Consider the following 12,079-nt stretch of genomic DNA (forward strand, 5'->3'; position numbering starts at 1 on the left):
AGAAGGCAGACCTCCCTCAGTGATTCCCACTTTCACAGTCTTCCCGTTATTGGAGCACCTCTTACACACTATTACTTATTTGATAATTTAATTTAAAAGGGCTCTTTCAAAAGCTTAAATGTATTTATTCTAGAAAGAATGGGCAACACTAGATTCAATTCTGTCAGACAGCCTTCTAATCCTGTGCAGGAGAAATCCTTATGGTTGTGTCTCATGTTGGTGACATGCCCCAAATCAAAACAGCATGAACACATCCTGCTGTCGCACTCAGCCACATCCTTTCTTAGTTCTCTTCTGACCAGCTGCCTCTTGCATTACCCATGTGTGAGGTCTGTGGGTCTTAAAGAGTTTTATTGAAGCCCTCTCCCTACCTCTTTACCTGTCAACACACACCTTTGAACTGGCCTGGAGTTTTTCAGACTGGATTGTGACTCATTAGTGCATTATGAGGTCATTGTGGTAGATCACAGTCAGTATTATGCTTTAGTGTAATAGAATAGACAAAAGCAGAGTGTATCACAGGTAGTAAAAGTCAGCAGTGTCTTGTGAAGCTTTTGTCTCAATCTTGTACATATGTACACATGGTCACGATGGTAAGTGAGCTTCTTAGCTGAGTTCTGATTGACAGAGGCCCGGAAAAAATACGATTTCCCTCTGGTTCCCAGCAGAAGCACAGAATCAGACTTTAGCAAGAGGGCTAGCAGCCAGAACTGGGAATGGATAGAGCAATAATGAAGACACAGGTAGACAGCACAGGTCCCCAGTTTTCTTTGCAGTCACATGTCCTTTCTGCAGTTTTCTAGTGAGTGGTTGTTTCTGCAGGGAGAGACCAGCAGCCAGGCCCTGGTGCCAGCTTGTGTGTGTTCTCCTTTCCTGAGCTGCTTCCACATGGAGGATTTTAATAGCATTTTTTCATCAAAGGGATTTCTCCTTTAAAGCACACTAATGCAAAAGAGGAAACAAAATGTGTGAGTGGGAAAGCTGAATTATTGCAGCAAGTGCACCATGTCTTTAAGACCCCTTGCCCGTTGGTAATTGGGCCCATTTCTTGGGTAACTATCATACCAATCCTCCCAAATCGTGCCATTTCAAAGCATCCTTAGTCACTATACTCACTGTCAGATTTACCATAGCCTAACATAAAGTCCTAGAGTCCCATTAGAAATGCCATTCAGGGGGCTGGGGGTATAGCTCAGTGGTACAGAGCTTTCCTAGTATGCACAAGGCCTTGGGTTCAATCCCTAGTACCGCAAAAGAAAGAAACACAGCTCAGAAAGGAAGACGTCTGAAGACTGACAAAGATAATATTCTAAAACACACACGCACACACTTACCTAAATATCCCAACTGTGCTCAGCAGTAAACATTTAGATATAAAGAGGTTGTTTTGAGAACTAGGTCCTGACTTACTGAGACTTTTGCCTTCTTAGTCTTGATGTAGAAGTGACATGCCCACATCTATGAGGTTTTCAACCTGATCTTCAGTCCGACTTATTTAAATTATAATCAAAAGAGTTACCATGGTAGTTCTCTTTCACCTATACGTTTTGCCAGATAACTTGAAGGGCCTTCCCACTATAGCTTCCCCACCTTTTGGGTTGGACCAAGTGACTTGCTTCAGCCAGAAGATTCAGGTAGGTGCCACATGTACCAGTTCGAAGGCTGGGCCTCAAGATGCCTTCATGTTTCTACCCGTGCCCTTGCACCTCTGCTGCAACCATGAGAAGCACCTGCCAGCTTGGCACCAGGGAAAGAATGATACTCCCTGGAGAAGAGCCGTCCCCAGCCAACCCCAACCTGGGTCAATCCAGTCCCGCCAGCCCCGCCAGCCCAGGCACCTACATGAAACCAGCTGTGCAGAGCATACCCACAGCTCTAAGGTCAATATGGATGGTTGTTTTAAGCCATCAAGTTCCATGTGGCTTCTTAGCATCTCTGGAGCTAAGTAACCTCATTTTGACAAGATGTGTTTTACAACTTCCCAAATGTCAAACATTGTTCCAGATGTTTTACTTGAATTAACTCATTTAATCCTTGTAACAACCACATGAGGTAGGTATTATCATTAAATCCATTTGCTGGATAAATAGGCACAGAGAGGTTAAGTTAAATGTCTAAGATCACATACCTGGTAAGCAGCAAGAATTTAAAGCCAGACTACTTGGCTCCAGGGTATATGTACTGAGTTCTTAATGACTGTGCTACCCTTTTGCCCTGTCACAAAACCTCCCAAGAAATCCACTACTGATCTAACCAACTAAACCCCAGGACCAGAATGATGAAGTGAGCAGGTCTCTTCTCTATATCTTCCCGATTCTAATCATTCCTCTCTCTTCCCTGTTGCTAGGTCTTCAGAGGGAAAAGAAGCTTTAGGGACACAGGCAGACCTGTTGTCTACACACCCTTCTGCCAGGAGAACCCTCCTGCTCTGAGACCTTTATGCCCAAGTATGGGGCAGGTGGAAATAGCAGGGATCCACACTAATGGTACACTTCTATACTGACTCCAGGGTCTTCCTTCAGTCGGCAAGGATGTTTTCTGTATGTGCCATTGTCTACCCTACAAAGACTTCGATTCTGCTTTCCGCTCTAATTCTTGTCTCTTTTCTGTAGTGGAAATGATCCATCCACCTAGAAGCGAGGGTTAATCCCTCTCTCTCTTTCTTCTCTTATGGGAAAATAAATCAACTGTTTTCCCTTTTCCTTTTTTGCTGACTGCAAATTATGAAGTCTTCACCAAGGGGGAAAAGTAGCATCTGAACTGTCGCTGTGAAGAAATTGTTTGCAGGTGTGAGCAGCTGGTATATTTTTTGCCTCCTTGTAAGGAGAAACAATACAATTCACGTTTTCTTCCTTGCATGGAGCTAGATTGGAAAATTGCTGGAAAAATCAAGGAAATGTTTAGAGAAGACATGGAAGTTTAGCACATCTGAGAGGGTATGGGTTCAGGTTTTCCTGGTATGAATGTGCTATGGGAGAAGTAAGAAGGGATGAGAAGGTGGGCAGGGTGCTCTCTGTTCCTGTCTTGGTGTCTGTTTTAGTCTGTTTCCCATTGCTGGAACAGAAAGCCTGAGGCTGGTATTCTGTTATGGAGCAGATGTGCTGGGGATGGCCCCCAGGGTCACGAAGGAGCTGGGAAAGGGTATTACCATTGAACCACACCCGAGCCTCAGACTGGATATTTACAAAGAAAAGTTTACTTAGGAAAGTGCAAGGGCAGGTGGGGCATGCAGACAGGCAGCATGAGAGATGAACTCACTTTACACCAACACCTCCTCTCAAGAATGAGTCCACTCCAGGGCTGGGATTTAGCTCAGTGGTTCCACCGCCTGCCTCACAAGCACAAGGTCCCAAGTTCAATCCCTGGTTCCAAAAAAAAAGTAAAGAAAAGAAAAGAATGAGTCCACTCCTGAGAGAAAAGCATGTTCCCTCTAACTGACCTGATCACCTCTTAAAAGCCTCATCTCCCAACACCGCCACCATGACAATCAAATTTCAATCTGAGTTTTGTGGAGGATGAGGTATATTCAGTCCATAGCAATGTCCACCCCAATGCGCCAGTGTAACAACTTCCCAGGCATGCTATAATAAGCATAACAGTAGAATGTATCATCACCCAGCTTTGGGGACTTGAAGTCCTAAAATGAGGGATTGTTGGAGCTGTGCTCTCTCTCTAGCAGAGAACATGTGACGAGCCTTACTGGCATCACCACTATGCTTGGCACTCCTGGGCTTCAAGACTCAGCTCTTCAGCCTCCACCACCACCATCACGTGTGGCCTCCCTGAGCATCACCACGTCTCCTCTGTGTGTCTCTTCCTCTAAGTGTACCAGTTGCATTGTCCATGCTACACACTTCATCTTACTCTGACATCTGTGGAGACCCTGTTTCCAAAGAAGTTCCCCAGGCACGAGGAGGCTGTCTTGGTAGCCCAGGTGACATATGTGAAGGGGACCTGCAAGGAGGAGGAAAACTGGAAGCAGCACTGGATGTTTTTGAGCAGATTCCTCCACCCAAGCCACCTCCCCACCTACCTGTCTCCTGGCTTCTATAAGCATCTGACTTTCTGCAGTAAGAAAAAGGGGACTGAGAAAGAGGGTCCCTGCTTTAGTGAGAAGGGCAACTACCACTTATCTCAGCAAGAGAAGGTGGGGGAAAAGGCAGAATGCACACATCTTCAGAGAAAAGAGCCAGAGATATCCAAGAAGGCAACTCATGGCATGAGGGTATCTCAGGAAGAGGGCTCCATCAGGAAGGGTTCAGACAGGACCCTGGCTTTCCCACAGAAGTTAGCACTTGCTGAGCCATCAGGGAGAGGGAATGAACAGGATGGCTTGAAGCTGGGCCTCAGGAGGGGGAAGAGAGTTCCCATCATCCTTCACACCTGAGGCCTTACGCTTTTCAAAGCACTTGCACATTCACTGTTTGCTTTAACCCTGTTCCAGGGCACAGCAGACGGAAAGAGATGAGGAAACATCTAGGAAACTAAGTTGGACCTCTGTGAGGATGACCGCAGAAGGAGATTGAGTTATCTAGACAGAAGCATGTCTTCTTTTTCTTGTGCCATGCTAGAGATCAAAGCCACAGCCATAGGCATATCAGAGCTAACCCACTACCCCAATGACTGGCTAGCTCACAAGGCCTAATTACCTACCTACCCAGACCCTTCCTCCCACTCAGGCCTTTCACCTTCCCTCTGATTTGTCCTTTTTGCTTCCTTCGTCAAGTGGTTGGTTTAAAAAAAATAGTGCTATGGTTTGAATATGGCTTACCCATCAAAAACTCTTTTTGAGGCGTGTGCCCCAATGCAATGGTGTTGAGCAGAAACAAAAAGGTGTTTGAGCCATGAGGGATCTGCCCTCAAGAAGGAATTAATGTAGCTCCTCCCAGGATGGGTTAGTTATTGTGAAAGTGTTTGTTATAAAGCAAGTTCAGCTTCCTCAACTTTCTCATTATGTGAGCTCTCTTCTCCTTTCCACTGTGAGGTTTTCCCTCATAGCTGAGCAGATCCTGGCACTTTTCCAGCCTTTGGAATCATGATCCAAAAATAATCTCTTTCCTTTATAAATTACCCGGTCTCGGGTATGCAGTCATAGCAACAGAAAATGGACTGAGACTTAATAGCAAACTATTGAGCACTTCTTAATAGAAGTGCCAGGCAGTGGTAAGTGTCATGATTACCTTCTGGTGCTTAAGTGGTGGAGACCACGCATATTCCTGCATAGTTTAGGGAAGTGTTCTAGAAGCCCACACACAGGACATTGAAATGTAATCTTAAAGGGGAGAAGGGGCTCAGGAAAGCCATGTCAGCCCTGTGGACATGCTTGGCTTGCTGAGTAGTTCATTCATCCAGCAATTGTTTAGTGAGCACCTACTCTGCACCAGGCACTGTTGTAGATGCTGGGAATCACTGGCGACCACAGTTAAATAAATATCCACCTTTATGTTGCTTATACTCTCGCAAAATGGCTTCATAGAATGGTTCAGGCAGGGTTTAGGTAGGTACTTTTCTAGGAGGTGTTGCATTAGCCAAGCAGAGTACTACTGTAAGAGATTGATGACAATGACGACTGCTGCGGAAATTTTTATGCTCTGCAATGTTAGGACACGGAGCACTGCAGCCAAGAAGATGAGAAACAGACCGAAACACCAAAGGCCAAGCACTGAGCTAAGTAAGTGATCACAGTTGGGGGGATTCGGCTGCTACAAGTCTGGAGGACCAGAAAGCCCTCCTGCTAAAGAAGCCCCCAGGTACAGGAACAACCCTGTTTGCAGGAGCAGAACCAAGACAGTAACAGGTTACAGCCCAAACCTGAGTAAAATAGCATCCACTGCTGATCCTTTTGAAGACCTCTTCCCAGGCAGGGTGTCCTGGAGAATTAGAAAAAGGTGGCATCCTTAGCTGTGTGTCCTCATTCGTAGTCTGGTGTAAATCAGAAAACACCTGTGGACTGTTGGGCTTGACCATCATCACCAGAGAAGACAGATGGTGGTGAAGGTGGAAAAACCAGGCTTTGCTGACACCCTCAGCCCCACTGCTTCCTACATCAACATGCATTCGTAATGTCTGTGCCAAGAGAATTGGGACCTTTTCTACATTCCTTTAACAGAATGTAGCACTTTTGAAGAAAACAGTTTAGTCTTGAATTGGTGATAGCTGCTAGAAATAATGGCTTATCAGCTTCAAGGTATAAAGAGATAAAGTTAGGAGCCATGGTCGGTTGGAAGAAACATTTGAATAGTGAGAGCTATAGAATAAACACAAAATTCATATCAATATGGTCTTTTTCTGATCATAGAAAGAAGAAAAGTAAAATGTGCCCTCCAGGCCAAGTCTAATTAGTGAAAGCTGTTGCATAAAAAAGTGAAAGCCCCTGGTTAATGAGAAGAAAAAGAAAGCCAGAGATATTTTAGAGTAGAGTCTATAGATACCAACACTAAGTCAAAAAGATGTACAAAGCGTCACGGGTAAGAGGAACAGAGAATACGACTCTTGATTACTGAGTTAGCTATAAAAATCTTTGTCCCATAGTGCCTGTATTTCTTTAAGTCTCATACCCTGCTATGGCATGGACATGGTTTGAGTGTGTCCCTCAAAACTCCGAGAGATGCTGGATCTTTTAGAGGTGGGTGGCCTAGTAGAAGATGATTAGGTCTTGGAGCCAGTGCCCTCAGAAGGCATCAATGTAGTCCTGGAAGGACTGGGCTAGTTCTCCCTGGAGGAGGTTGTCACAAAGTGAGGTCACTCCATATGTTTTACCCCTTCTGCTCACAGAGTTTCCCTTTCTGCTTCTCTCCTGTCATGATACAGCCAGGGGGACCCTCGTGAGAGGTCAGTGCCATACTGTTTGGACTTGCCAGGCACACAGTCCTGAGCCACGCATGCTTTTATTTATACATCATCTGACATCCGGTGGTGTTAAGGTAGCACAAAACAGACTAAGACATATTTTTAAAAATATGAACCACTAGGAGAACACATCAAATGTTACGTTTAGCTTCTTTAAAGAACAAGGTAAAATAAATTTCAGTGTCTATTGCCTTTGTGCATGAGCCTTTGTAAAGCTAAGTTTGAGGCTGAGTTCAGACACTGCAGTTCAGAAGCTAAATAGAAGCATAACCTAGAACAGAATTTACTCGGCTAATAGATGGTGGTTCCCTATCCCAGAGAAAAGTGACAATATAAGCAATACCTTGTTGCTCTCTTCTATCACTGGAAGTTATACTGTTTTTAATCTCCTCTAAGCTGTATTAGAATGTATACTGCATTGTGTACCCTAAACACTTGAATCTTTGTTGAAATGCAGATTCTGATTCAGTACCTCAGGCCAGGTGTCTGAGCTACTGCTTTTCTCCAAAGCTCCAACAGATGCTGCTTGGCTGCTGTGTGTCCCTCCACCCGAGGAGCAGCTCTCGGAATCAGTTCGCTCACCACCTCCATCTGCACAACTCTCACAGTTTTGAAAGATAGCCAAGATCCTGAAAGTGTAGCTGTCACAATCTCTGATACATCCGAGTCACCCTGAAGCCTCATTCTAGAATGAAAACTTCAAGGCCCCGACCTGGAAAATTCTGATTCACCTCTTCCACTTTCCTGCGTGCCTAGATCTCAGTGTGGCCGGAGCACAGTTCTGCCACCAGGTCCTGCCAGCTTCCAGACTGTCCTCCGGCTACATGCTTTGGCTTGCGGTAAGCCTGCTTTGATGGCCTTCTTCTCTTTGAATGTCCTGTGCTGGTTCTCATGACTGTGTAGTTCTTCGGCCTTTGCTCGGATGGCTCTTGTTCAGAGGGCTTTTCCCTGACCACACCGTCTAAGATAGTGCTTTCTACCACAGTTGCTGTGCCTGTGCTCTTTTGCCTTCCTTCCCAGTTCCTGTTACTCTGTGGAATAATCTTGCCCCTGCATTTGCCTTTTGTTTTACTGTCTGTCTTCCCTGGCAGCAAGGACTTTACCTGCCTTGTTTTCTACACATAATCCTCAGTCCCTGGCACGATGCTGGAGGAATGAATGGATGAGTGCACCCAGGTGGAGAAGGAAGGTGTAAAGTCAACAGTGTCGTGAATTCTGGCCTTGGAAACCTAAAACTTCAGAGTAAAGCAGAAGTGAGCATCTCATGAATAAAAAGATCCTAAGAATAGAAAAGGAATCACCATGGTTCCTTCAGGGTACAGAAGAAAATTAAATTAGGAATAGGGGATGCAGAATACAAAATTCATTGTCCTTCCTCTGTATTTCATTTTAAAAATGATAAAAATACATGTTCCTGGTAGACAATTTGGGAAAACAGAAAAATTTAAGTAAGAAAGTAGATACCACATTATCCGAACACCCATAGGTAACCATAGTTTTTATTTTTGGGTTTCTCCTTTTAAATTATTGTAAATGTTTTCAAATATATGTGTCTCATTTTATACACATATATGGCACATGTACTTTCATGTTCTGCTCTTTATTATTTCACATTATACAAGGCAAAGACCAAAGAATATACATTAAGCATATTCTTGCACCTATAAAGTGCCTTTAAAACATACTTTTAATGAATGCTTAATACTCCATCGTATGATGGAACTGCATTATATATTTGTTTTACTTTAGGTTCAGAAGAGCACTCCTAGTACTGGCTTTCTTTAAAGTGGAATAGAAATGTCTAATAAATGGCTTTACTCCTTGATGAGAATCGTGATTGTCAACCAAGGTGATTTTGCCCCTTAGGAGACATTTGGCTGTGTCCAGAGACAGTTTTGCTTGTCACAAGTGGGAGAGGGCATTGGCTTACTGTGGGAGGAGGCCAGGGATGCAGCCAAATCTCCTATAACATACAGGACTGGCCCTACAACAAAGAACTGCCTGGCCCAATGTCAACAGTGCTGGGGTTGAGAAACTTGCTATCCAGGCCAGTGTCAGGGTTAATATTCAACATCCACTTAAAATTCAAATTCTCATTCTGCCATTAAAATGCAGGACTTTGTTCCCAGATTCTGCCTCAGAACGATGTCTCACTTAATTAGAACTTCTGTTACTAGAGTCTAGAACAACTGGTATTTTGTTTTAATAATTTTTATTTTAGTAGAAATTTTTAAAAAAACAATAAAAAATGAAAGTTGAGTTTGCATTTTTATATTTATTTACTTATTTATTGGAGGGCAAACCCAGGGCCTTTGGGTGCTAGGCTAGGTCTCTCACTGAGCCACATCCCCAGCCCAAGGCTGAAATAAGGTTGCACGGATGAACATAATTATTCTGGGGTTCATCCACATTTGGGTCCATAGCTTCCTATAAACAAACTCCAAGACATGGAGAGCTTCTGGGGCAGAGTCCCAGACTGTTACTGGTAGAAAACACTTCTCTAAGGCAGAGAAGTGATTCAGTTATTATAGAAATAGACATCATAAATTTTAAAAGGGGAGGAACTGATGAGTACTTTGTTAAATCCAGTTATTTGGAATCCTATTCTCTGAACCTTTTCTTGAATGGAAATTTTAGTCTTTTATGGCTTTTGCAATATGTGAATTTGCTGGGAGAATTCCTCTTTTAGTAAACAAAGTTATCAAAATCACCTTCCCCCACTTCTGTGGAGAAATGTGAACATCTCTTTTATCCTAGATTTACGTCTTTGAGACTTTACCTGACCTTTGTGTGGAGATAATTGGTACAGAGACAATTGGTTAGGCTCCACCCCATAGGGAATCCAAATGCCACTGGTTCTGTCTAGAGCAAGGTGAACGTTTGCTGTTCCTTTTCTTCTACTCAGATTCTTTCTGGGGTTGATTATGAATAGAAAGGAATTTAACTTGGAAATGTTTGGAGTTGCATTTCAGATATTTAAAAGAATAAACAAAAGGCCTTCCTAAGGAGATGCTAGATAAAACACATCAAACTCAACAGAATGGGGAATCATTTTCTGAGCTGTAACAAAGGCAAAGGCAATGCAGTCTTTGTTAACACAGGATCAGAACTGAGAGCCAGTGAGTATGGGCTGAGGTCAGTGATTCACACCTTGAGCTGGATGTGAGCCTGTGAGGGTTACATTTGTTGGCCACTTTGCCTTCTGTAGTATTTTATGTTGCTGATCTCTGTGGCCTCAGACCTATGCTAAGGGGTCAATGGAGTCTCCATTGCTGTCCCACCATCTTCTGAGAGGGAGCCACCTTCCCTTTTCATCTCCTCTCCCCAGGGTTGACTGAAGACAAGAAGCATCTCTTGGCTCTAATCAGCTGCATCAGCTAATGACACAGACTGAATCATTTGGGAGACCTGCGAGAACAAGGGAGCATCTGAGAAGACAGCCATGGGAATGGAAGACAATTTGAAACAAGCAATCATGGGATGAAAGAGAATATGTTGGCTATAAAATAAGTGCAGGGATAAAAGAGATGAATGGAGAGTTAATTCTTCCGTCTCTCTCTCTCTCGGGTGATATTCACTTTTTTTTCCCCTTCTGCTCTCAGTTGGCGACCTTCAGTTTCTAAATGTACAACTTCTTTGTAATTTTCCATTAAAATACCGATTCAGTTAAAGAGTATGATACAGCCAGTGCTTTCAAGATTTGAAAGGCTGAAGAAAAAGACATTGCTCCCTGGAAAGACACGGTGTGTACATCTGCAGACACAAACATATCCACCCAGATGTGGGTGGCAGCACATCACATAGGCCTTCCCAACACACAGGCACATGCACACACACACACACACACACACACACACACACACACACACACACACACACACACACACACACACACACACACACACACACACACACACACACACACACACACACACACACACACACACACACACACACACACCTAGAGACTTCTATTAACTTAGGCAATTTACCAAATGAGATTTGCTGATATTCAACTGAATCAAATCATGTGGACCAGAGTAAGTGTGCTGTAGGTGGTAAGAATGGGAGGTGGAAGGAAATAAAGTTCATGTGGACAAATGTCCTTCCCAGTGCAGAATCCCCCCCGCAAAGAGACTCCATCTCAATAAATCCACACTAATTACTTCAGTTTAGTCTCTAATTCAACACATAGACCACATCTACCTGCCCAGCATATACCATGGCAACACATTAATATGCTACTGGTTTTGCCCTCAAGAATTAGGTCTAAGTGGAACATATGACAACTTTACAAATAGTTGTTTCATAAGTCATCAAGTACTGGTTCCAACTGATTTTCCAATTCTAAATCAGACTGTCAGAAGTGGCACCTAATATTCTTTTCAAATGTTTCCAGTCAGTGCAACTTGGTCTTCTAGGAGGGTCACACAGCCCACATTGTGCTGAACACTTTATCTACAGCCATGTGAAAGAGTTTGTTGGCTGGATTCTTTATTAAAACAAAGCGAGCTTCCTTATAAGTGGAGTTGATAGTAATTTAATTGGAGAATTTTTAGCTCCAGAGTAATTTTCTTTGATACTAAAGAAGATTGCAGCTTAGAAAATACGAGTTATCTAACCAAGGTCACATAGCAGATTTCTGTTTTTCTGCATTCTTCCTTCCCTTCTATGTTTCATTCATAACATCGCACTCATGCCTAGATGTCAAGTAAAACAGGAAATGTTGCTGTGTTAGGTTTGGGTGCCTAAAGATACCTCCTGATCCAGGCAGGAAAGACAGAAGAAGATTCTACCGAGTTAAACCATGAATAGTCAATAGCTGAATGTCTGCTCTATAACAGAGCTCAATAAACCTGGATTACCATCCTCATCTTCATTGTCATTGTTACTGTCAGGCTTTTGTGTTCTGCTTTAAAGAAATCCAGTCTGAAAGCTTCTACTTCAAAAACTGTTAAATTCATTTCTCAGAAAGATTTTTCACTTCACAAAGGCTTCCTCTATCGTATTCATTTAAATCTTGATGTACCCTCTAGAAAATGTATACAAATGGAATTCATTATTACGTAGAGGAAGACATATTTGCTCTCAATTTAACTACATATTTGCATATAACGTAAGAAATGTTAATTAGATTTTCATTTGCACTGGTCTACATAACAGTGATAATCAAAGATGTCCATAAAGCCTGAAAATACAGAGATTATTAGATGTTTTTATGACTGAAGAT

The 12,079-nt window shown here is 43.1% G+C and overlaps 1 long non-coding RNA gene across 2 annotated transcripts; it reads left to right on the forward strand.

Annotated features, from left to right (window-relative positions):
• The first annotated feature begins 511 nt into the window (after positions 1–511).
• Positions 512–10,380, forward strand: LOC104865678. 2 transcript variants are annotated; one of them, XR_781240.1, is made up of 6 exons: positions 512–593; positions 5,604–5,671; positions 7,360–7,688; positions 7,941–8,102; positions 9,822–9,968; positions 10,178–10,380. It is a non-coding gene; the product is annotated as an uncharacterized LOC104865678 (long non-coding RNA). The 2 variants fall into 2 exon arrangements; XR_781241.1 differs by lacking the exon at positions 9,822–9,968.
• Positions 10,381–12,079: the final 1,699 nt, after the last annotated feature.

This window comes from Fukomys damarensis, unplaced genomic scaffold (assembly GCF_012274545.1).
Source record: "Fukomys damarensis isolate Sample0158 unplaced genomic scaffold, DMR_v1.0_HiC HiC_scaffold_32, whole genome shotgun sequence".
Lineage (NCBI taxonomy): Eukaryota > Metazoa > Chordata > Mammalia > Rodentia > Bathyergidae > Fukomys > Fukomys damarensis.